This window comes from Budorcas taxicolor, chromosome X (assembly GCF_023091745.1).
Source record: "Budorcas taxicolor isolate Tak-1 chromosome X, Takin1.1, whole genome shotgun sequence".
Classification (NCBI taxonomy): domain Eukaryota; kingdom Metazoa; phylum Chordata; class Mammalia; order Artiodactyla; family Bovidae; genus Budorcas; species Budorcas taxicolor.
In genome coordinates this window covers 9,563,487-9,588,456 of record NC_068935.1, presented here as the reverse complement: position 1 = coordinate 9,588,456, position 24,970 = coordinate 9,563,487, and the positions used below count along the sequence as shown (strand labels likewise).

Sequence of the window (24,970 nt, the reverse complement as noted above, 5' to 3'; positions counted from 1 at the left end):
TCCCTGCCCAGCCCCCGCTTGCTAGTGGCGGGTGCAGGCGTCTGCGCTGCTTCTCCGCTGGGGGAGTTACCGTTGGGCACATAATCTGTGGGGTTTAATTATTTATTTATTTTTCCTCCCGGTTATGTTGCCCTCTGTGGTTCCAAGGCTCACCAGACTCAGCAGTGACAGTCTTTCCTGGTGTTTGGAAATTTCTCTCTTTTTAAAGACTCCCTTCCCAGGAAGGAACTCCATCGCTACCTCTTTTGTCTCTCTTTTTATCTTTTATATTTTTTCCTATCTCCTTTCGAAAACAATGGGCTGCTTTTCTGGGTGCCTGATGTCCTCTGCCAGCATTCAGAAGTTGTTTTGTGGAATTTTCTCAGCGCTCAAATGTTCTTTTGATGAATTTGTCGGGGAGAAAGTGGTCTCCCCGTCCTATTGCTCTGCCATCTTAGGACCACCTCCTAAGAGATGAGATTGAAGAAGCTCTGGACATAGAACTCCTCAAGCAGAAAGCAGAGCATAAGGCCCTGGATGTCCCTCATCTCTCCTGCTGTGTGCACCAGTACAAGATGAAGCACTGCTAAAATGAGAGACCATAATTACTAAGGTGAGAAACTAGATGTACTGTCCCTGAACTCAGTCTTAGACACTGCACCAGAAAACTCTGGGCCAGATACTGGGTTATAGCCCCTGGCTTGTGTAGTCCTTCTATACTGCAGAATGGATTAATACTTCTATTGCTCCTCTCTGGTTTATTGCCTTTTATTTTCAAAGGACAGATTCTCAGAACACTTTTGATGATCTTCAGATCATTTGGACACTTTCTAAGAAATGATCCTGTTAAGACACTGGCTTCCCAGGTGACACTAGAAATAAGAATCCCCCTGCCAATTCAGGAGATGCAAGAGAAGAGAGTTCAGTGCCTGGGTTGGGAAGATCCCCTGGAGAAAGAAATGGCAACCAACTCCAATATTCTTGTCTAGACATTAAAGTAGAGTAACTGTTTCTTTGGGAGATTTCAAACAGCTCTTTTGCAGATATTCTCCCATGTATCCTAATTCAAACCCTGTGGAGGGACAGGGATGAGGATGATCCATGTTTCACAGATAGAAGAACCAATACCCAGAGGTAAAGTGATAAACCACATGAGTTGGAAATTCAACCCCCAATATCCCAAGTACCCACAGAGAGTTAGAATTTTGGTCATTTTTCTGAGATGGAGTACCTACAGTGGAAAGACCCTTCTAACTAAAAGGTCAGAAGGTGTATCTGTTCCTAGCTCTGAAAACAACTCACTCTGTGGCCTTGGGTCCCTGGTGCAATGTCTGTATTTGTAAATTGAACTAGGACTGAGGTTTTTAAAGCCATTTTTAACTCTAAGATATTGTGATTTTAGGACTCTTAGCTTGAGTTCCACCTCATCCCACTAGATTTCCTTTCAGAGTGTAAACATTTGATTTTTTCCTCCCTTGACAGGGGCATCTTTCATGTTCTGGACCTGATGAAAATGGACATGGTGAACTATATTATCCAGAGCCTCTGACCCTACCTGGAGGAACAGTCTATCCTTTATGAATGAACTAAATTCCAGAAACTCCTCAACAAGCAACCCAGTATGGTCAAAATTTAAAGACAGAAAAGGGGTATATTTGACTTTGGGTCTGATTTCTTACAGTGATAGCGTATTTTCTATGTTTTTAAATAGTTTCTCCCTATTGGGCAGGTGGCTAGGACATGGGGTCGGAAGAAAGAATATTTCTCCAAGACAAAAGATGTACAAAATAATTTATTTATTGAGGAAGAATATATCCTCAAGCCTTAGTTTTCAAGCCTTGGTGTTTCAAGGTATTTACCTATCCTTTCTATGTCATAGATCTCCTTGACTGGACCACAAAATTCTCCTGACTCTCCCAACTCCTCCAGCATGGCCCGTTCATCTCCAAATTGGGGAGTGGACAACCCACAACTTCCCATTTCCACAATGGTGCTATACCAGGGATACCTGGACCTTCTTCTCTGTGATCTTGGCAGTAAAGAGTTTCCCGAGGTAGAAACATACGTTAGAATATTTCCTTTTTGTTTGGTATTCAATACCTTTACTAGAACACTCTTCTGACAGCTTGCTTTTCCCTGCCTCACCAGACTCTGCTGATGAATGGAATCTGGCTGTGGGATATGGAGTCCCAGTTGAAGCAGTTAACCGTCTGGCCTCGGTCTTGCTAGTGGCTGGAAGTTTCTCTGGACATGTTTTATTCAACTCGACTGAATTTGTAAATAAACTGAAACACATAACCAAGGCCCTAACAGATGAATTTAACTCCAGGTAAACTTCATAGAGGCACCCCCAGTGGCTCAGTGGTAAAGAATCTGCCTGCCAATGCAGGAGACTCACATTTGATCCTTGAGTTGCGAAGATCTCCTGGAGCAGGAAATGGCAACCCACTCCAGTGCTCTTGCCTGGAGAATCTTGTGGATTGAGAAGCCTGGTGGGCTACAGTCCATAGGATTGCAAAAGAGTCAGACACGACTTAGCGACTAAATAACATGAACAAAAAAACTACCTAGATCTTTCTGAGCTGAAAATAATATGTAGGGTTTGAAACTTAGGCAATTAATGTATTGCTGCCTTATTCTTTATCATAAACCATGCAAAAGACCTTGGGCATCATCTGCAAAGGTTGTTGGTGTCTTTCGATAAATTGTATTAAAGTTTGTGATGGAAACAAAACCTATTTCCAAGGAGGTGAGTGTGGAAACTAGTTTGCTATGAATGATTCAGTACTGTGTTTGCTTAAAATGAGTTATTATATACTTAAATAAGTGACACTGGATTTGTGTATGTATATCCAGAAGTTGATCCCTTGGTCAATATGTATCCATAATTTGCTTCATGCAGGGCACCGCAGCTAATGTACAAAGAAGAACTGGAGGTTCCGATCTCAATGTATTTACAATTCAATTGGTGAACTAGGGAAAACAACCACAGAAAATGCCTAAGAAATCTTAAAACAGAATTTGAATAAAGTTTATGGGACTAAAGAATACTGGGTAGTTCCAAGAATGGAACTGAACCCTTGTCCAATTTGTTTCAATTGAAGTGGAAAATAGTATGAATTAGTTGACACCTTGCGGGTAACAATAAAATGATTTCAAATACTGCGTCCTCTGTTAGTGGTACAGAACTGGAATTCTTTTGTGAGTGGACCTGGCTTCTGGTGTTGGACTCTCTGGGCTTTGCTCCTATGCCAAGGCCACTCTGCTTTCTGTCCTTCATTATCTAGGCCTAAATAGGCTATGGTGAGTGTGAGTGAACACATGTCTCAGAAAATCCATGAATATCTCAAAGACATGGGCCTAACTGCCCTGAGTAGTGAAAAGAAAGCTTTTTTTTATAAGCCAACTTCAGATCATTGCCAGGAAAGAGAACTGATTGTAGCATCATTGTTAAGAGTCATATGGTGGTGGTGTTGGGGAAGGGTGGCAAGAATATGGAAGGTGAGAAGGTGGTACAAGCCTGGAAGTCAGTTGTGAAGCCATTCAAAACTGGAATAATCATTGGGAAAGTCTTTTGGCTTTAGTTTTCTTATGTATAATGTGCATAATTGAAGTAAATCTCTTTCAGTTTGAAGAGTGAACATATGGTTTTAAGGTCATCTAGGATGTGTAACTTGCAGGTGCTAGTACTGAGTGACTCTTGGTCATTCTCTAACCATAACCCAAGGCTTGTGATGGGAAACACTTTCTCTATTCCATGCTTTAAGTTACCGTGACAGTCCCTACTTCCCTCTAGGGAACTGATGCTAATATAGGCTGCAGGATATATTCTATGCTAGAATGGAAGCAGTGAACTTGACCGCCTTGCTTCTAATTTTTCTATGTTGACATAAGTCTGATTTGGCTATGTGGACCCAGACTTTATAAACTGGCTGCAATGTGTGTCCTTAGAATTTCAAGTACAATGTCTAGGATCCTCTACTTAGGTCATGCACACCTGGAGCTCACTTAGCACCACATTAACATTATGAACAGCCAGAAACGTATTGGCTGGACATCTTTGAATAATGCATTGCCTTTGGGAGCTTGATAACATTCCTTCTTCCAAAAGAACAGAAAGAAATCTCATTAATACAGTTTACCTAAATGAGTGGGTATGTCAGTGAAAATCTCAGTTAATTTAAACGTTGGCTAACAGAGAGTGCAAGGGCATTGTGAATTTCTCTTGGAAAATCTTTGATCTTTCCAACTCCTTTCTTGCTCGCAGATCAGTGGATCCACTTGTTTCTCATAGGTTGTTTGGTTCGTGGGATGCAGAATCTCTGCTAGACCTCTCTGCTGTCCTTATTCTCATCAACGGGGAGTTAACAAAACTAGGTTGGAAGCTTTTCAGTCTGATGTGTCACAATCATCAGGTATTTAGCCCCTATTATGATGAAATCATAGTTTTGCCAAGAAAATGCACTGGTCATAGCAAAGACCCTCTTCCAACAACACAAGAGAAGACTCTACACATGGACATCACCAGATGGTCCACACCGAAATCAGACTGATTATATTCTTTGCAGCCAAAGATGGAGAAGCTCTATACAGTCAACAGAAAAAAGAACGGGAGCTGACTGTGGCACAGATCATGAACTCCTTATTGCCAAATTCAGACTTATATTGAAGAAAGTGGGGAAAACCACTAGACCACTCGGGTATGACCTAAATCAAATCCCTTATGATTATACAGTGGAAGTGAGAAACAGATTTAAGGGACTAGATCTGATAGATAGAGTGCCTGATGAACTATGGACGGAGGTTCATGACATTGTACAGGAGACAGGAATCAAGAACATCCCCATGGAAAAGAAATGCAAAAAAGCAAAATGGCTGTCTGAGGAGGCCTTACAAATAGCTGTGAAAAGAAGAGAACCAAAAAGCAAAGGAGAAAAGGAAAGATATAAGCATCTGAATGCAGTGTTCCAAAGAATAGCAAGGAGAGATAAGAAAGCCTTCCTCAGCGATCAATGCAAAGAAATAGAGGAAAACTGAGCACACATGCACAGGGCAGTGTGGCACAAGAAGCTCTAATGGGAGTTGGAACCTGTTTTGCTCTTTGTTTATCGTCTCTGGTTGAGTGAGTTAAGGGGACATCTTTGCACATTTCTGGACTTTTTGTTTAGGTTGAGGTGAAGCAGGGCTGAAAGAAGTCCTTTTGAGGATTGTTTGAAGCCACTGGACTAGATTATCTTGAAAGATTCCTGGGTTATTTTCTTACAGTGGCTGTAAACATTACCATGAACCTGGTGGCTTAAAATAACACACATTTGTTCTCTTCTAGCCCCAGAGGCCAAGTACAAAATCGGCTTTACTAGGTGCAAACCAAGCTTTCTTAGCAAGGCCACTGTCCCTTCGGCAGGCTTTCTCTAGGGGAGAATTTCTTAAGTTGCCTTTTTACATCTAGAGCTGCATTATTACAGTCCTTGCCTTGTGACCCATTCATCCGTCATCTGAGCCAGCAGCATAGCATCTTGCTTCAGTCATAACACTGCCCTCCTTCTTCTGTGTCAAATGTCCTCCTTTCCTCTTTATAAAGACACACTATTACATTTAGGGCTCACCAAGCTAATCTCCTGGTGGCTCAGACGGTGAAGAGTCTACCTACAATGCAGGAGACCTGGGTTCGATCCCTGGGTCAGGAAGATCCCCTGGAAGGGATTGGCTACCCACTCCAGTATTCTTGCCTGGAGAGTTCCATGAGCAGAGGAGCCTGGCGGGCTATACTCATGGGGTCACAAAGAGTTGGACACGACTGAGTAACACTTTCACTTTTCGCTTTCAAGATAGTCTCCCCATCTCAAGATCCTTAACTTAATCACATCTGCAAAGTCCCTTTTGCCAAATCAGATAACATTCACAGATTTCAGGCACTAGGGCATGGATATCCTTAGAGGTCACTGTTCAGCAGACAACAGTCTGTCTTCTGACCCCTGCAAAGAGTCAGATCCATCCATCATGCAAAACACATTCCTCTCATCCCAATATTCCCCAAAGTCTCAACATATTACATATCAAGTCCAGAATCTCACCTGTAAATCATTTAACCAGATATGTGAGAAACTGGGTATGAGTCTCCCTGTGGCAAAAATTTTCTCCATCAGTGGGTCTGTGAACTAGTGAAAAAGTTACCTCTTCCCAAATTACAGTAGTGGGGTAGGTATAGGATAATAGTTACACTCCCACTCCAAATGGGAGAAAATGAGGAAAAGCGTTATTGATTCCAAGCAATCTTGAAATCCAACTAGGTAAACTCCACCAGGCTACAAGGCCTAGAAATCATCTTCTGTTTCTGGAGATTCTGGCCTTTGTGCCTGAGGGTCTATACTTCACATAGAAGATTCTGTACTCAGAATCATCCTTTCATTTTTCTTGAATGATACTACATGTTTGAAGCTGAGTACTTTTTATCAATTTGTTTCCTGCCTGTAAGTTTTTAGGAATCTAACACCCTTTTTCATTTATATGCTGAAAATTGGCTTATAAAATGGCAAACCAATACAATATTGTAAAGTAATTAACTTCCAATTAAAATAAATAAATTTATACTAAAAAAACATGTCCTTAATATTTTTAAAAAATAATTCACCATTCTTTATCAGAGACATTTTGCACGGATAGACAAGATCTACTTAACTTCACTTTAATTTTTGTAAATACATTTGAAAGCTTTTTCAGTCATATTGCTAGTTTTTAATTCCTTTGATGATATCTATACCGTTTCTCCAATGTACACAAGCCACCTACTTGGTGCTGAAGAAGATAAGGAAGATGAAATCCTGCTGCAGACCCGGATATAGAACTGCAAAAAACGGTTGTGTGTGAGGTTCAGGAAGAAGCACTGGAAAGGTGTGACCTCTGAGGAGAGAAGGGACTTAACAAGAACAGAATTAAGAAACTATTATGTTTTAATTTATTTATTTATTGGACTCATGCTGCAACATGCGAGATATTAGTTCCCCAACCAGGAATCTACCCTAAGACCTGCTGCACTGGAAGTGCAGAGTCCTAACCAACCACTGAACCGCCAGGGAAATCCCACAAATAGAATTAAGCAGAGGCATTTTCTATGGTGTCTTCTTTCAGCCAAATAAGCATTCAGTTATTCACAAGTTGTATAATTTTTGCATTGAAAAAATCAATGAGAACTCCACTGGTGCTCCAGTGGTTAGGATCAGTGCTTTCCCTTCCTGAGGCTGGGTTCAATCTCTGGTTGAGGAACTAAGATCTTGCAGTGCAAGCTGCGTGGTCCCCACGCACCCACCCCCAAATAATCAATGAATAAATTTAAACAGTTTCTGTACTACCAAAAAAAGGAAACGTGTTACAAGTAAATATTATAGACTTTATGCTAATGTGCTTGACCAAAGAAGAGCTTTACTAATCAGTAGAGAAGTGGTTGTTACTGCCCCCTTGCTACTGCTAATCGGATGGATGGTTTAGTGAGGCACTGGGATCGGCTCCGCCAGGGTCTGCCCAAAGCCCTAGCTGAGCATTAAGACAGTGGAACTTGACTATATACATAGCTGAACCTGCAGGAGGGTCATTAACGCGGTTCTGAGAGCCTGGAGGCCTCTCCAGGCAGCTCTCCAGCCTGCCCCCAGGCGGGACCGGAAGGGGGCACGGAGGCGACCCGAGGCAGTCCGCGCGTTTGCAAGGACCCGGCGCCTGGGCAGCTGGCAGTCGGGCCGTAGAAGAAAGGGACGACAGAAGAGGTGGCGTGAAGTGATTAGGTGGGATGGCAGCTCCTCGCCTTTCCCCCGCCCGCCTTCCTCTTGTGTCTACACCCGGAACACCCCGAACCCTGTCTGGAGGGCCGAGGCGAGGCCCGCCCCGCGTCCCGCGAAGTCGTCTCTGGCGTGTCTTTCCTGCCCGACCTCCCTGCCAGCTCCCTCGAGGTTATGTTCGAGAGTTCCGTGGGGCCGAGCACCGCCCCCCCACGCGCCTTCGTCTCTGGGGCCAGTTACGACACCCCGTTCCCCCCACGCCCATCGCGACCGACCAGCATGGAGCCTCTGGCGTGTTTCTGGCTATGCGGCGCGGTGGAGGCGTCTCCCCTGTGCGGACCGCTTGCTTGCATGTCGCCCAGCGCCTCTCCCCGACCTCTGCGTCTCGGGCCTCCCCTCCGTCGTCGGTCCAGTTCTTTCTCGCCTTCCCGTGCGCCCTTCTCGCTTGTGCCCCGCTACCCATTGGAGTTTCCCTTCCGCCCTCGGTGGCTGGGAGGGTGCCTGAGACGTGGGTGCAGGGAGAGGCCCGGGGTTTAGGAAAGAGAAGGGGCGATCGGGGAGCCAAGGGTTTCTGCCTGCTTTCCAGGGGCCCGGGGTTGTCGTCGGGCAGCAGTCGACCAGCACCCAGCGATCCCGAGTCACGGACCCATAGCGCCGAAGCCTGAAGCCTGCGTGCCCCAGGCGGTCGCGAATGGAGTATGGTGGTCCAAGCCCAGCGGCAGCCTTGGGGCGCTCCGTCTCGGCTTTGCTGCCTCGCTTTTCGCAGGTACCTAGCCTGCCCTAGGGTGGAGGTTTAAAAACTCCTGGGGAGGTCGCCCTCCGCCTTGGGTAGTCAGGAGACTGATCTCTTCTTCCCCGGATTTCCCCCGCCCCAAGGGGCCATGGCGCCGCTGGGCGCCACGGTCACCCGGTCTGAGGCAGTCGGGTGGGGGCTACCCGGCGGCAGTTCGCTTGGCTGCGGCCGCTTGTTCCGCAGGTGCGACCGGCCTCCCTGGACTGAGGCGGGAATCCGCCTCCGCACTCCCCCCACGCGCCCAGCGCCTATGGAGTGTCCTAGGCAGCCCCTGATGGTTGGTGCCGTCCCATCTGGAAACTTTCCAGATTAGGTCTGCTGTTTCCCTCTGGCTTGGCCTGCCAGAGGTACCCTCCTGGGCGAATGTGCCTCACCAGGGGCGGGTCTCTCCTTGGAGTGGGAGGGGGCCTGAAATAAAAACAAACTGATAGGACTCTTAGAAGTGGGATCACTCTGCTCCAGCATCCATGAAGAATGTGGTGAGAATTAATGTGAATTGCAGGATGCAGAGGTCATTCACACTTCTGTTGCGCTTGTGGTCCTGGGCCTCCTCCAGCTGCTAGGCCTATCTGGGTGTGGCTTGGTGATCCAAGTCCCCCGCCACTTTCCACTACATGCCTGCGTCCCCCACCCCCGCCCCTGCCAAGTTTGCGCTGATGGGGATGTCCTCGCAGGGCCTCCAGGCCCTCCTTCCCCCTAAGTATAGACAAAGTGGCCCACGCCTTTAAGGCAGATGCCTGCCCCCATGCGCGACGGGAAGGAGGGAAGGAGTCGTCTGTAGGCGGTCCGCTCGCTTGCGGAGACTCGGAGTCTGGGCTGCCCGCAGTAGGGTTGGTGGCCTTCTGTAAGGGACGACAGTGAGAAGGGGTGTCCTGAAGCAATCGGGTGGGAAGGCAGCTCCTGGCTTTCCCCCCGCCCGTCTCCCTCGCGCGCCTACTCCCTGGACACCGTGAACCCCTTCCGGCCGGCCGTTCCAGGCGACGCCCGCCCCGCGTTCCGCGACGTCGTCTCTGGCGTGCCTCTCCCGGCCAACCTCCCTGTCACGTCCTTCGAGGTTCGGTCCGAGGGTTCCGTGGGGCCGAGCACCTCCACGCTCCTCCGTCTCTGTGGCCAGTTAGGACACCTCCTCCCCACGCCCACCCTGGCTGTGACCGACCAGCGCGTAGCCTCCTGAGCACCCGGCGCAGAGCCTCAGGGCTACGCGGCGTGGCTGGGGCCGCTCCCCTGCGGGGCTGGCTTGCCTGCCGGTAGCCCAGCGCCTCTCCCCGCGCTCGGCGCCTCGGGCCTCTCCTCCGTCGGTTAGGCAATTCCTCGCCCTCCCCGCGTGTGGCCCTGCTCGCTTGTGAACGGCTTCTGCTTGAAGCCCCCGCTTCCGCCCTCGGTGGCTGGGAGGGTGCCTGAGACGTGGGGAGGGTCCCGGGGTTTGGGAGACAGAAGGGGCGATCGGGGAGCCAGGGGGCCCTGCCTGCTTTCCAGGGGGCCGGGGTTGTCTTCGGCGGCGGTCGGCTAGCGCCCAGCGGTCCCTAGTCCCGGGCCCATAGCGCCGAAGCCTGCGTGCCGGGCGGTCTGTAGACGGAGCGTGGTGGGCCAAGTCGGGGTGGCGGCTGGGGGGCGCTCCGCCCCTGCTTTGTCTGCCTCGCCTTTCGCAGTCACCTAGCTTGTCCTGGGGCTGAGGTTTCAAGACTCCTGGAGAGGCCGCCCGTCCGCCTTGGGGTCGGGCCCACGGGTAGTCAGGAGCCTGATCTCTTCCCCAGATGCCACCGCCCGAAGGGGCCGTGGCGCCCCCTGGCGCCACGGTCACCCTGGCTGAGGCAGTCGGGAGGGGGCTACCGGCGGCTGTTGGCTTGGCCGCAGCTGCTTGTTCTCCTGATTGCGACCCTCGTCCTGGAGGGAGGAGGGAAAACACCCCCCTCCGCCCCCCCACACCCCCAGCGCCTATGCGGTGTCAGAGGCTGCCCCTGCTGGTCCCTGCCTGGTGCCCCATCTGGAACTTTCCAGACCATCGGGTCTGCTGTTTCCCTCCTGGGCATCCTCCTGGGTGAATGTGCCTCACCAGGGGCCGGTCTCTCTTGGGATGGGAGAGGGGCTGAAATAAAAACCAAACTGGTAGGACTCTTAGCAGTGGATCACTCTGCTCCAGCATCTATGAAGAATGCCATGAGAACTAATGTGAATTGCAGGAGGCAGTGACCATTCACACTTCCTTTGCCCTGGGATTGTGGCCCTGGGTTTCCTCCAGTGGCTAGGCCTATCTGAGTGTGGCTTGCTGATTAAAGGCCTGTGCACCCGGCTACCCCAGTGTTGCTCTGCTGGGGGTTCCTCTCAGGGCCTCCAGGCCCTCCATCCCCCTAAGTGCAGACATGGTGGCCCCTGCCTTTGTGGCAGATGCCTGGGAATGCTGCCCACGAGAGGGAAGATAGGAAGACAGTTACACAGAGTTACCCTGGCTGTGGCCTCTGTGATCGGCCCCCCTCGGCAGCTTCCACGTGCTTCACGCAGTCTTTGGGCGTGCCCCTCTGGGATGTCCAGCATGGGGAACATCTTGCACTCCCCAGGGTGCATGTGGCACCAATCTGAAGGTGGTCCCCGCCCTGCTATTGGCCTAGTCGGGCTTTCCTCGCCTCCTCTGCGGCCCCCTCCCCACTGTATTTTTATCTACTAACTGGGGACTTCCCAGGTTGGGGGGGGGGGCGTGCTTCCCTGGTAGGGGGAGGAGGCTTCCTCCTAGGGAGCCTGATGACTAAGTGGTAAAGAATCAGCCTGCAGTGCAGAAGACCCGGGTTAGATCCTTCAGTCCTTCCACTGGGAAGAGGCCTTGGAGAAGGAAATGGCAACCCACTCCAGTGTTGCCTGGGAAATCCCATGGACAACAGAGCCTGGCAGGGCTACTGCCCATGGGGTCCAAAGAGTCTGATATGGCTGAGTGACTAAATATGCCATGACATAAATGTGACAGAGTCAGCAAATAATACATCTAAAAAGGAAAGTGCTTCTACAATAAACCTCTAGACAGATGCCAAATCACATTAGCTTAAAAAATGGAAGTTAGGAGATATAAGTGAGAAAGTCAGTTTGAAGAAAATTTTATGTGATAGTAACTTTTAAAAATAATATACAAAAATCCTAAATACTTTTAAGTATTTTAGGTAGGTAAGCACATTACCTAAGGATAAATGCATTTGGAAAGTTTGTACCAACCTAGTAAATACTGAATATCTAAGAGTCATGGCGATGGAATCATATAGATGGAAGATGCAGAATGACTTTATTTTCTAAATACACATTTAGAGTGTTTAATAATTTGTAATTGGCCAAATTTGTTGAGAGAAAACTCTAGAAAATATATAATAATAAATTGACTAAACATTCACATATATTTTTAGAGTTTGTTGAAGATTTATCCCTCAGAGTGTGTGTATTTTTGTCTTACACTTCCATCATCCAAAATGTTCACAACTCTTGAGCAGATTTCTCTTCAGCTCATGCAGGAGATGGATTTCTTGTCTTAGGTCACAGAGACTCAAGAGGAACTTGCTGTTAGGAGACAGAAAATTCCGTAACGTTTTGTCTGATGCCCTGTCTTCACTCCCTCTCCCTTGCTGAGTAAGCTGGTCTGAGACTTCCAGAGTTCCAATTCTGTCTCGGACAAACAGGGAACACTGATCCACACTGTCCACATTTTTCAAAAGGAAGCAGCATGACTTTCCCCTACTATTGTTTCAGTGGCCACTAAGCTCTGCTTCCTATGTCCTTTATGTTTTCTGTTTCTGTCCCTGGTATGCCCTCCCTGGAATGGGCTGAACTGTCACGCAGCTACTTTCAGATCTTTCTGCAACTTTGATCGTCCTTCAGAAAACTCCCATAATGTGGCAGCGGGAGTTTATTAAAACTACCCATGGTGGTATCATGTTCATTCAGTAGAGCTCAGCCCCAGGGTCTGCATCTCCGTGTAGCATCTGAATGACTCCTGACAAGCTCTTATATTTCATTAAGCTTCCGCAGCCTCAGAGAGGGCCAGGACCTGGCGACTCTGCATATCAGAGTCCTGATCAGCATGTGAGAAGGAGGAGAATATGAAGCAGGAGGCACGGGGCCTTGCACGCAGCAGGCCCTCAGAGTTCCCTGGATTTGGAGATCCGAGTAAGTGGGCCCAGGCCTCCTGATTCTAAGGGATCTCTCGGTGTCACACTGGTAGCAAAGTTGGGCGGGAGGGCAGTAAGAACTGGGGGCTCAGTCTCCCCTGGCCACAGGGCTCTCCCCTCTCTCCCTGGAAAAGGAACTCCTTTTGAGGACTCATCCTTCTTATGTGGCCCTGACAAGGTGATTTGGGGGCTACTCGTGGTTTCCTTGACCGTTTGCCTTAGTTTTCCAAAAACCCATGACTTCATCCCCCAAGCTCTCCTCACAAACACCCTGTGAAGACATGGTCACTGCCCACAAGCCAAACTGGGTGAGTCGGTCACCATGAGGTCTTGGCCTTAGGACCCTATAGGGTAGGTGGGATTGAGGGATCCTCCCCACCCCAACCCACAGGACACCCAGTGGACTCCCCATCACACAGACGATGGTGGTACGACGGCTCAGGCTGATTGTTCTCCACTCTTCTAAGGATGTGGCTTGAGTGAGCCCTAAGACATATGCCATGATTACATGTGGTGAACCTGTCCTCTTGTGGCTGAGTCATGGCTGATGTAGAATCCTCCCTCTGCTGAAGGGGAAAGGCTCTAATCATGTGATTCCTTGAGTCTTGCAGAACTCTAGGCTCCTAACTACTCCTTCAAATTGAAGTCATTCAGTCTTGTCCGGCTCTTTGCATCCCCATGGTCTGTAGCCTTCCAGGTTCCTCCGGCCATGGGATTTTCCAGGCAAGAATACTAGAGTGGGTTGTCATTTCCTTCTCCAGGATATCTTCCTGACCCAGGGATTGAACCCAGGCCTCCTGCATTGTAGGCAGATGCTTTACCATCTGAGCCACCAGGGAAGTTGAAACCTCTTTCAAAACCTCTGCACTAAAAGACTTGACTAAACCTAACCATGGCTTCTAGCAGCTTAAGGATATGTCTGTAGAGATACCACCAGCCCCGCCCCTACCTTTAATTGTAACCTTGAAAAAGCTCAGTGCTAACAGTTCAGTTAGGTTCAGTGCAGTCGCTCAGTCGTGTCCAACTCCTTGCAAATTGCAGCACACCAGGCCTCCCTGTCCATCACCAACTCCCGGAGTTCACTCAAACTGATTTCCATCGAGTTGGTGATGCCATCCAGCCATCTCTTCCTCTGTTGTCCCCTTCTCCTCCTGCCCCCAATCCCTCCCATCATCAGAGTCTTTTCCACTGAGTCAACTCTTCACATGAGGTGGCCAAAGTACTGGAGTTTCAGCTTTAGCATCATTCCTTCCAAAGAACACCCAGGACTGACCTCCTTTAGAATGGACTGGTTGGATCTCCTTGCAGTCCAAGGGACTCTCAAGAGTCTTCTCCAACACCACAGCTCAAAAGTATCAATTCTTCAGCACTCAGCCTTCTTCACAGTCCAACTTTCACATCCATACATGACCACAGGAAAAACCGTAGCTTGGACTAGACGGACCTTTGTTGGCAAAGTAATGTCTCTGCTTTTGAATATGCTATCTAGGTTGATCACAACTTTCCTTCCAAGGAGTAAGCGTCTTTTAATTTTATGGCTGCAATCACCATCTGTGGTGATTTTGGAGCCCCCCAAAATATAGTCTGACACTGTTTCCACTGTTTCCCCATCTATTTCCCATGAAGTGATGGGACCAGATGCCATGACCTTATTTTTCTGAATGTTGAGCTTTAAGCCAACTTTTTCAGAACTCTAGGAGCCTAACTACTTCAAATTGAAGTCATTCAGTCTTGTCCAACTCTTTGCATCCCCATGGTCTGTAGCCTTCCAGGTTCCTCCAGCCATGGGATTTTCCAGGCAAGAATACTAGAGTGGGTTGTCATTTCTTTCTCCAGGATATTGGGCAATTATCCCTTAATCCCAGTGTGTTGAGAGAGATTTTATCATGAATGACTGTTGGATTTTGTCAAATATTTCTTCTGCCATCCATTAATGTAGTCGTGACAATTTTTTTCCTTAGACTGTTGATACCAGGGATTAAAGTAATTGAATTTCAAATGTTAAATCAGCTTTGTATACTGAAATTAATACTACATGGTCATGGTATATAATTTTGTTATACGTTATTGGGTTCTGTTTGCTAATATTTTGCATCTATCTTCATGAGAAATACTGGTCTGTAGAGTTTGATTTTTCTATCATTATCATCTGGTTTTAGTGTTAGGGTAATGTTTGCCTCATAGAATGAGTTAGGAATTACTGTTTCTATATTCTGTAAGAGATTAGAGAAAGTAAGTCTAATTTCTTACATAAATATATTGATGTAATTAACCCATTAAGCAGTCTGGACTTGATGTTTTTTGTTTTGTAAAGGTATTAATTATTGATTCAATTTCATTAATAGTTTAAAGCTTGTAAAGATTGTCTAGTATATTTTAAGTCTGAATGTATAAATTTATGCCTTCTTTGTTGTTGGGTGTGTGTGTGTGTGTGTGTGTATTTAACTTCTTTGTCCTTGTCCTTGTGTCCTACTCTTTGCGACTCCATGGACTGCAGCCAGTGAGGCTTCTCTGTCTGTGGGATTTTTCCGACAAAAATACTGGTGTGGATTGTCATTCCCTTCTCCAGGGGATCTTCCCCACCCGGGGATCGAACCCGGGTCTCCTGAATCACAAGCAGATTCTTTCTGAGATGGAATTCACATATCATACAATTCATCCAAACTGTACAATTCTTTTGTCTTTAGTATATTCACAGATTTGTGCAACCACCATCATAGACAATTTTAGAAGTCTTTCATCATTTCAAGAAGAAACACCTAACCCTTGAGCCCTCTGTCACCCCCTTACTCCTACCCCTTAAGCCTTAAGCAACTAGGAAACTACTTAATAGATTTCCCTATTTTGGATTTTTTTAATTAATTATTTTAATTGGAGGCAAATTACAACATTGTGGTGGTTTTTGCCATACATTGACATGAATCAGCCACAGGTGTACATGTGTCTCCCCCATCCCAAATCCCCCTCCCACCTCCCTGCCCATCTCATCCCTCTGGGTAGTCCCACTGCACCAAACTTGAGTGTGCTGTTTCATGATCCAAACTTAGACTGGTCATCTATCTTACATATGGTAATATACATGTTTCAGTGCTATTTTCTCAAATTATCCCACCCTCAAGTTCTCCCACAGAGTCCAAAAGTCTCTTCTTTATATCTCTGTTTCTTTTGCTGTATCGCATATAGTGTCATTGTTACCATCTTTGTAAATTCTGTATATATGTATTAATATACTGTATTGGTGTTTTTCTTTCTGACTTACTTCACTCTGTATAATAGGCTCTAGTTTCATCCACCTCATTAGAACTGACTCAAATGCATTCTTTTTAATAGCTGAGTAATACTCCATTGTGTATATGTACCAAAGCTTTCTTATCCATTCATCTGCCTAAGGACCTCTAGGTTGCTTCCATGTTCAAGCTATTGTATACAGTGCTTCAGTGAACATTGGGGTACACATGTCTCTTTCAATTCTGGTTTCCTCAGTGTGTATGCCCAGCAGTGGGATTGCTGGGTCGTGAAACTACATAATATGTGACCTTTTTTGACTGGCTTCTTTCACTAAGCATAATGTTTTAATGTTGATTCATGCTGTAGGATATATCAGTAAAACATTTGTTTTTTTTTTCTGAATAATAGTCTGTAGTGTGGTTATACCTCAGTTTGTTTATCTGTCAGTCAGTGGATGGACAATTGGACTATTTCTACTTTGGACTATTTCTACTATTCATTATTATGAATAATGCTGGCACAAAATTTAACCTATAATTTTTGTGTGAATATGTTTTCATTTCTTAAACCTAGAGTGGAATTACTGGATTGTATAGTAAGTGGTGGCTCAGAGGATAAAGCGTCTGCCTGCAGTGCAGGAGACCCGGGTTCAATCCCTGGGTTGGGAAGATGCCCTGGAGAAGGAAATGGCAACCCACTCCAGTATTCTTGCCTGGAGAATCCCATGGACAGAGGAGCCTGGTGGGCTACAGTCCATGGGGTCGCAAAGAGTCAGACACAACTGAGCGACTTCAAAGAAAAGAAAAAAAAGAAGAGATAGTAAGTCTATTCATTTCAGGAACTTGCAGGCTGTTTTTATGAAGTGACTGCACCATTTTATATTCCCACCAGAAGTGAATGAGAGTTCCAGTTTCTCCATATCCTCACTGTTTCGTGTTACCTGACTTTTTCATACCAGCTACGTTTGAAGTGCGTTTCAAGTGGTATCACATTATGGTTTTGATTTGAATTTCCCCAATGACTAAGGATATTGAGCATCCCATTGCCCGTTTTTATATGTTCCTTAGAAAAATGTCTATTTAGCTCATTTGCCCAGTTTTAAACATTGAGCTGTTTGTCTTTTTATTACTGAGTTGCAAGTGTTCCTTACATATTAAGGACACAAGTGTCTTATCAGATATATGATTTGCAAATAGTTCCCTCTATCCTGTGGGTGCAGTTTTCACTTTCTGGGTGATACCTTTTGAAGCAGAAAAGCCTCATTTTGATAAAATCCTTCATGTCTATTTTTTTGCTCCTGCTTTTGTTGACATATTGACAAATTCTTTGCAAAATCCAAAATCATCAAGATTTACTCCTAGGGGCTCCCCAGTGGCTCACTGGTAAAGAATCCACCTGCCAATGCAGGAGACACAGGTTCAATCCCTGACCCGAGAAGATCACACATGCTGTGGAGCCACTAAGCCCATGTGCCACAACTATTGCGCCTGTGCTCAGGAGCCCATGTGCCCTAGAACCTGTGCTCCTCAAGAAGAAAAGCCACTGCAATGAGAAGCCAGCACACCACAACTGGAGGAGAGCCTGTGCAGCAAAGAAGACCCAGCACAGCCAAAAAGAAAGAAATAAATAATTTTTAAAAAAGATTTACTCCGATGTTTTCTTCTAGGAATTTTGTGGTTTTAGATGTCACACTTACTTTTTCTGATTCATTTGCTGTCAGTTTTTGTACATGGTGTGAGACAAAATTCTAACTCTGTTCTTTTACATGTGATTCTTTAGTTATCCCAGCAGCATTTGCAGAAAAGGCTATTCTTTTTTTCCCATTGAATGTCCTTGAAACCCTTGTCAGAAATTCGTCGACTAAAGATGCTTGGTTTTGTTTCTGGACTCTCCATTCTACTCTGTTCATCTGTATGTACATCCCCATGGCAGTCTCACAGTATCTTCATTATCATTGCTTTGTGGTAAGCTTTGGAATAGAGAAGTGGAAAATAATCTTTGAAATAGAAATCTCTCCCTTTATCTTTTTGTAAGTTTGTTTAATCCGAGTTCCTGGCAATTCCATATGTATGCATTTTTAAATCAGTTTGTACATTTCTACAAAGCAATCTGTTGTGTTTCTGATAGATACTGCAATATATCTGTAGATCAATTTGGAGAGTATTGCCATCGTAATAATATTTAGTGTTCTGTACCATGATCAGGGGATATTTTCCCATTTATTTAGATCTTATTTAATTAATTCAAAAAATATTTTGTGTTTTTCAGATGTGGATTTTGTGATTTTTTTGTTAAATTTTAACTCATAAGTATTTTATTTTTGATACCATTGTAAATAGAAATGTGTTTTGAATTTCATTTTATATTGTTCATTGCAAGTGGTAGAAAGACAAGTAGCTTCTGTATCCTGATCTTATATTGAAAACTCAGCAAATTTAAAGTAGTGGAAGATCAGTTTCTTCTCTGGGACTTATTGTATTTCTTTTCATTGAAAGTATTTAAACATTTTCAGATGCAATAAGCCAAACAAGCTAGGATGTGATTAATTTTAAAACAATAATCAGATGTATTAAATCCTTCTAGTAGAAAAGTATCACATCTTCACAAAACTAGGAGAAAAGGATTTTTATTTACACACTCAGAGACACTCAGAGGGCTCACAGGTTTGGCTCTGCAATCTGACCAAGGAGTCTAATGCAAAATCAGACACAAATACATATATAAACAAACTCTGCAGGAAAAAAGCAATAATTATTGAAAGGTGCTGACCGAGAATGGATACTTGGTCTTTCTACTTTTTCATATAGAAACTTTCTGTGCTTTTCATGTAGTATTCTCTCCATTCTTTTCCAAATACTCAGGGATTTCAAGAGCCCCCTTCCCAACATGTAGAATCCATTAAACAAATGTACTCTTTTTTCACATTCTGAAGGTTTCACAGGGTTCCAGTCCTGAACCTTGTTACCAAAAGTCAGACATCAGATTCTAAGGTAAACGAAAAGTGTATCAGTCTCTTCTCTGTGGCTGAAATTTTCCTTCATGAATTCCATCATCAATTCAGACCAGATCTTTAAGATTCCCACTGGTAAAGACACTTTTGAATAAAAAAAAAAAAACTCAGTGGTTTGCAACTAGAATTCTCTCTTTACTCAAGGAAACCGATTTTAAAAGATAACTATAACTGGAAGAGTTAAATGAGCATCATATTTGGAAACCTAAAAACACAGAATGTGAATTTCATCCATCAGATTTCAGAAAGAGCCCATTATGGGCCATGCCAGCTCAGGCATCAGGAAGTTCAAGGCGGAGCAAAAAACTGCGAAGACAAGCTTAATGTTACATTTTCTTATCAAGGAGATGCTCTCCATTGCAGTGAATGATCAAAACAAGAGCAGAGTTTGGTAAGCTCACTAAAGTCATCAAAAAATAATGATTAGAATCATGATCCTTGAAACTTCCAGTCTAGGCCAAGCTTGAGTAATCTGTCTACATCAGAACAACCTGAATATAATACAGCACAAAAGCAAAGATAATTTTAAACAGTGAAAAGGAGAAGAGGAACTAGTTAGTGTCCATGGGACTTGAATCAGGACACAAGAATGAGTTCCCTTAGTTTTTTTTTTTTTTTTAATTTATTTTTAGCTGTGCCAGGTCTTAGTTGCAGCACAAGGTATCTTTGTTCTGGCACTCAGGCTCCTCTCTAGTTGTGGTGGGAGGGATTCAGAGCCTGTGGACTCTCTAGTTGGTGGCACAAGGACTCTTTAGTTGAGGCTTGCAGGCTCAGGAGTTTCAGCATGCCAGCTTAGTGTGTGGGATCTTAGTTCCTTGACCAGAGATCAAACGCATGTCCCTGCATTGGAAGGCAGACTCGTAACCACTGGATCACCAGAGAAGTCTTCCCTCAGTTTTCTTATTTCCTCCCAATGTCCCACTTAAGGCACTGCTGCTGCTGCTAAGTCGCTTCAGTCGTGTCCAACTCTGTGAGACCCCATAGACGGCAGCCCACCAGGCTCCCCCGTCCCTGGGATTCTCCAGGCAAGAACACTGGAGTGGGTTGCCATTTCCTTCTCCAATGCATGAAAGTGAAACGTGAAAGTGAAGTTGCTCAGTCATGTACGACTCCTAGCGACCCCATGGACTGCAGCCGACCAGGCTGCTCCACCCATGGGATTTTCCAGGCAAGAGCACTGGAGTGGGGTGCCATTGCCTTCTCCAAGGCACTGCAGAAGCCTCCAACTGAGAATCACCGACAATGACAGACACAAAGCTGTAAGAAAAGTTGACTCCTCTAACCAAGTTAAGTTAGTTAAGTTAAGTCGCTCAGTCGTGTCCGACTCTTTGCGACCCCATGGACTGTAGCCCACCAGGCTCCTCCGTCCATGGGATTCTCCAGGCAAGAATACTGGAGTGGGTTGCCATTTCCTTCTCCAGGGGATCTTCCCGACCCACGATCAAACCCAGGTCTCCCGCATGAGAGGCAGACGCTTTAACCTCTGAGCCACCAGGGAAGCCTATGAAAAGGGTAGTCTGAACACAGAAAACCTGTTTGGTAATACTGCAACTCCTCTCCAGACAAACACCAGTGGAAACCCTCACCCCAAGCTCTGAGGTTTCAGAGGCCAGGAAGTGTGTTAATCTTCTGACCTGCTTCTCTAAAATCAGTGATGACCCTTCAATTCACCTGTCAGGGTAACGTCAGAGGGGTCCAGCAGCAAGTCAAATCTCCACCTCCACTCAACAACAGTAAACTGAATGAGGCAGTGCAGACTGTGACTAGTAAGCACTCCGTTCATTCTCATTTCTGGTGCCGCTGTTGCCAGTGGTCAGCTGAACCTCCATATCCACCTGGCATTCATGAGGTGGTGTGAGACGGGGCTACTCAATACTCTGGTTTCTCCCTCATCATTTTTTGTGTTCTGAGCCCCACCCATCATCCAAACCAAACCCAGTATTGGGAGGCAGAGTTGCTTAGCACTCAGCTTTCTCCTTTTCCCCTTGATGTCTCAGAGACCAGAGACAAGCTAGCCAAGCTTCATCTGCCAGCCCTGCAGCCACTCACAAATTGTTCAGTTTCCCATTCCCTTCCCCTTTCCCCAGGGTCAGCAGTGCCTAGAGAGGAGGAACTGAGCTTATACTCCCATTCTGAGGCTACAAAAGGGTTGTGAATTGGTGCCTCTCACTGACTGGGATGTTATCCATGCCTGGAGCGGGTGGTCTGCTATCATTGAGGCAGCATGAATCAGCAATCCACTTTTGCTAAGGTGGAATCAGAGCAGGAATCTGAAGGTACAGCCCACACCATTGTGTGTTGTACCCAAAAATCATATAAAAATACAGATGAATAGGGTCCAGAGTCTTAGAATGTGGTATTCAAAATGCCCAGGATATGATAGAGATCACAGAACACAGAATCAAGAAAATCACAGCTTGAATACTAAAAGACATTCTACAGATGTAAACATTGATGTGAATAATGTTGAAATAATGACAAGAAGTTTGAAGTGATCATTCTAAAAGTAATTATCAAGTAGTTACAAATTCTTTTAAAACAAATGAAAAATTTGAAAATCTCAGCAAAGAAGTGGTAGATAAAAAAAACAAGTGGGAATTATAGAAAACAAAAGTTATAGAAAACAAAAATAATGTATTTCTTACTGAAACTGCACAGATCCTGGGAAATGTATTTCAGACAGAAAAGTGGGCTTCTTCTACCTTACTTTCTATCTTATTATCCGCTGAACAATATTACATTTGCAGTACAGAGGAAGATGCCATAGAGTGTCATTCATACATTTACTGAAATTGAAAAATGAAGTCACACTTTTACTTATAAACTATAATTCTATTAATAATTGAGAATTTTCAGTGAGAACTAAATTTCCAATTGTTCAGTCATATGCTGAACATTTTTCATAAAATGAGTGAACTATACTTGTAATACCAAGATTTACAAAAAGGATATCTAAAACACATCTATTTGGTATATCTACAATAGTCTAGAAATGACATCCATTGCTCCATTTGGTGAGCTAGGGTTAGAAGCACAAAAAAGAGGCTAGAGTAGCTGGAGAACAATTCAGTGAAAAAATATTCAAGTATGCATCCTACCAGGCTTTACTATAAGGATATGTTAATGAACAAATAAAGATGCCTGCCCTCCAGGAATTTAAATTTTTCCACCAGAGGGAGATGGCGAGTTTACAAAATAGCAGATAAATAAAATGTGTTGTATTCCGAAAGATGATAAACAATTGAGAAGAGAATAGGAAACAAACGGAAACAGGGGAATCCGGATTTCAGGGAGAAGGTTGGAAACAAATACTCTGAGCGATCCTTGCAGGTGATAGGTGTGTTATTAAAGGAAAGGAAAAGAAAGTCGCTCAGTCGTGTCCGACTCTTTGCGACCCCATGGACTGAGAAGCCTGGTAGGCTACAGTCCATGGGATTTTCCAGCCAAGAGTACTGGAGTGGGTGGCCATTTCCTTCTCCAGGGGATCTTTCCGACTCAGGGATTGAACTTGGGTCTCCCGCATTGTAGGCAGATGCTTTACCCACTGAGTAAAGTTCTCCGGGGTTGAGTCCTGGCCTGGCAGCAACCCTGGCCAGGCGGTGCCTAGGCCACAGGGAAAGACGTTGTGCTGGGCTTCCCAGTCAACTGGTTCTAGAGGTGTGGAGCCCGCGCCTGATTGGAACCCTCTCACCGGACTTCTCTGGTGGCTCAGACAGTAAAGCGTCTGTCTACAATGCGGGAGACCTGGGTTCGATCCCCGGGTCGGGAAGATCTCCTGGAGAAGGGAATGACAATCCACTCCAGTACGATTGCCTGGAGAATCCCATGGACAGAGGAGCCTGGTAGGCTACAGTCCATGGGATCGCAAAGAGTCGGACACGGCTGAGCGACTTCACTTTCACTTTCACGGATAAGCCTCTTTGCCTGCAGCCCCTGTGGGTGGGTCTGCAGTCTGGCCCCGCCTCCCAGTACCGAGCTGATTGAGTGAGCCGGTGGCATCTGACCTGAGCTGCGCCAATCCAAGTCCTCTTCTGTGGCGTTTTAACTTGGAGCGGCAACCGTTAAGACGCCAGTTATCTCCAGTACTGCGGCTTGTTGGCCGCAAGAGGGAGGAACGCGGTGCCGCTGCTGGGGTCTTGGACGTCTCAACTATTTTGCAACTCTTATTCCAGTCAAGTAAGTCACAACAGTATTCTTTCTATAAATTACATCTCTACTGATGTAAATGAAAGTACCTAGGACCAAAGTTCGGGGATTACTAAGAAAGGAGATCTAATGGATTGCTCGCCGGCCCACAATCCTGTCCATCCAATGGGCACCTCTCTTTCTTAACCTGTGATTCGCTTCAATTGTGTGGCTAATCATTTCGTGCTCTCGTTAAAATCCATCAATCAAAAAGAAAGAAATACCTTGGTCAGCCTTGTGCTTCTTTAAAGAATCGTTATTTCTTTGCATCTGATTATTTTTGTGGTTCGTATCGATATGCCAAACTTTAAATTCTAAGTGTTGAAGTGCATGTTTGTATATGTGTGTGGGGGTGTATACTTATATATCTCTATCTATCTATCTATCTATCTATCTATCTATATGCTGTGCTAGGTTGCACGTTCCTGTCCAACTCTGTGGCCCTGTGGACGGTGGCCTGCCAGGCTCCTCTGTCCATGGGATCCTCCAGGCAAGACTACCAGAGTTGACTGCCATTTCCTTCTCCAGGGGGCATTCCCTACCCAGGAATCGAATCCAGATCTCCTGCATTGTAGGCAGATTCTTTACCGTCTGAGTCACCAGAAGCAGAAAAATACTAATCTACACCTTGGAAATGGCTGCACTCTCATTTATTTTTAATGGGCTCTCGAAACAGGAAATGGCAATCCAGGCCAGTATTCTTGCCTAGAAAATCCAATGGACAGAGGAGCCTGGCAGATTTCGGTCCATAGAATGAAAAAGAGTCAGAGAAGACGGAAGCAGTTTAGGCCGCAGATAGAATTATGGTTCCTTTCAGCAGTGAGTCTTTGAAAACAAGGGTTTTTTTTTGAAATAATTTTATACCCACAGAAAGGTTTCAAAAAAACAGTATAGAAAGCCCTCACCCAAATTTCCCTAATGTTAACATCTTACATATGCATAGAAAAATTAAGAAAATTGAAAATTAATATTGATGCAGTACTATTAACTAATTTACATACTTTATTTGAATTCTACCATTTATCCCGGTAATCTCCTTTTTCTGTCCCAGCATCCCATTCCGGATGCCACATTTGGCCATCATTTCTCTTTAGTCTCCTCCAGGCTGAGAATTCCTCAAGCTTTCTGGGTCTTTCCCAGCAGTGACTCTTTTGAAAATACTGGTCAGGTATTTTATAGAATGTCTATCAATTGGGTTTGTCTGGTGTTTTCTTAGGATTAGATGAATGTCACACATTTTTGGCGATAATCCTGTTTTATCTCCTCTCCTTCATTCTAATGGTGATGGAGTGATTTCAACCATAGGGATCTGGGGGTGGCTGCTGAACATACACACCTGACACTGGACAGGTGCTACCCACAGCAGCTTCTCAGTAATGTTCACTCACTGCCTGGGGGTGGAGGACACTGCTGGCTAGGTCGAGCCTCAGGGAAGTCATGCTCTGGAAGCGAGTGAACAAGCAGGGCTGTGGGAGGCAATCTGTAGTAACAAGAGGAGGAGGTGACCCTTGGTTCCCAATGAAGGATGTGATTAGCTTGTTTGAATACTTCTGTGGGCTGGTGGGGAACTGAAACCTGATAGTCAGGGGCAAGCAGACACTGTGGCTACTTCCTATGATAAGGCTGCTTTGGGGCTAGGGGAATTCTTGCTGGGAGCCACAAAGAGGGATAGCATTCTTCTCAGACTTTTAGTCACTACTTTTAAAATTCATCTCTTGATTTTGCCTACAACAATTATGACTGAAAGGTGACATTCTATTTCCTTATTCCTACCATATTTGTTCACTGGAATTCTGTAGAGCTGTGTTTTCTCCCTCATTTATTCATAAATTTTCTAATTATAAAATTATTTTATGAAATATAT

General features: G+C 45.3%; 1 pseudogene; it reads left to right on the top strand.

Annotated features, from left to right (window-relative positions):
• LOC128070112 (T-complex protein 11 X-linked protein 2-like) overlaps nt 1-5,168 on the top strand; it is a 44,498-nt pseudogene extending 39,330 nt beyond the window's left edge.
• The last annotated feature ends 19,802 nt before the right edge of the window (nt 5,169-24,970 follow it).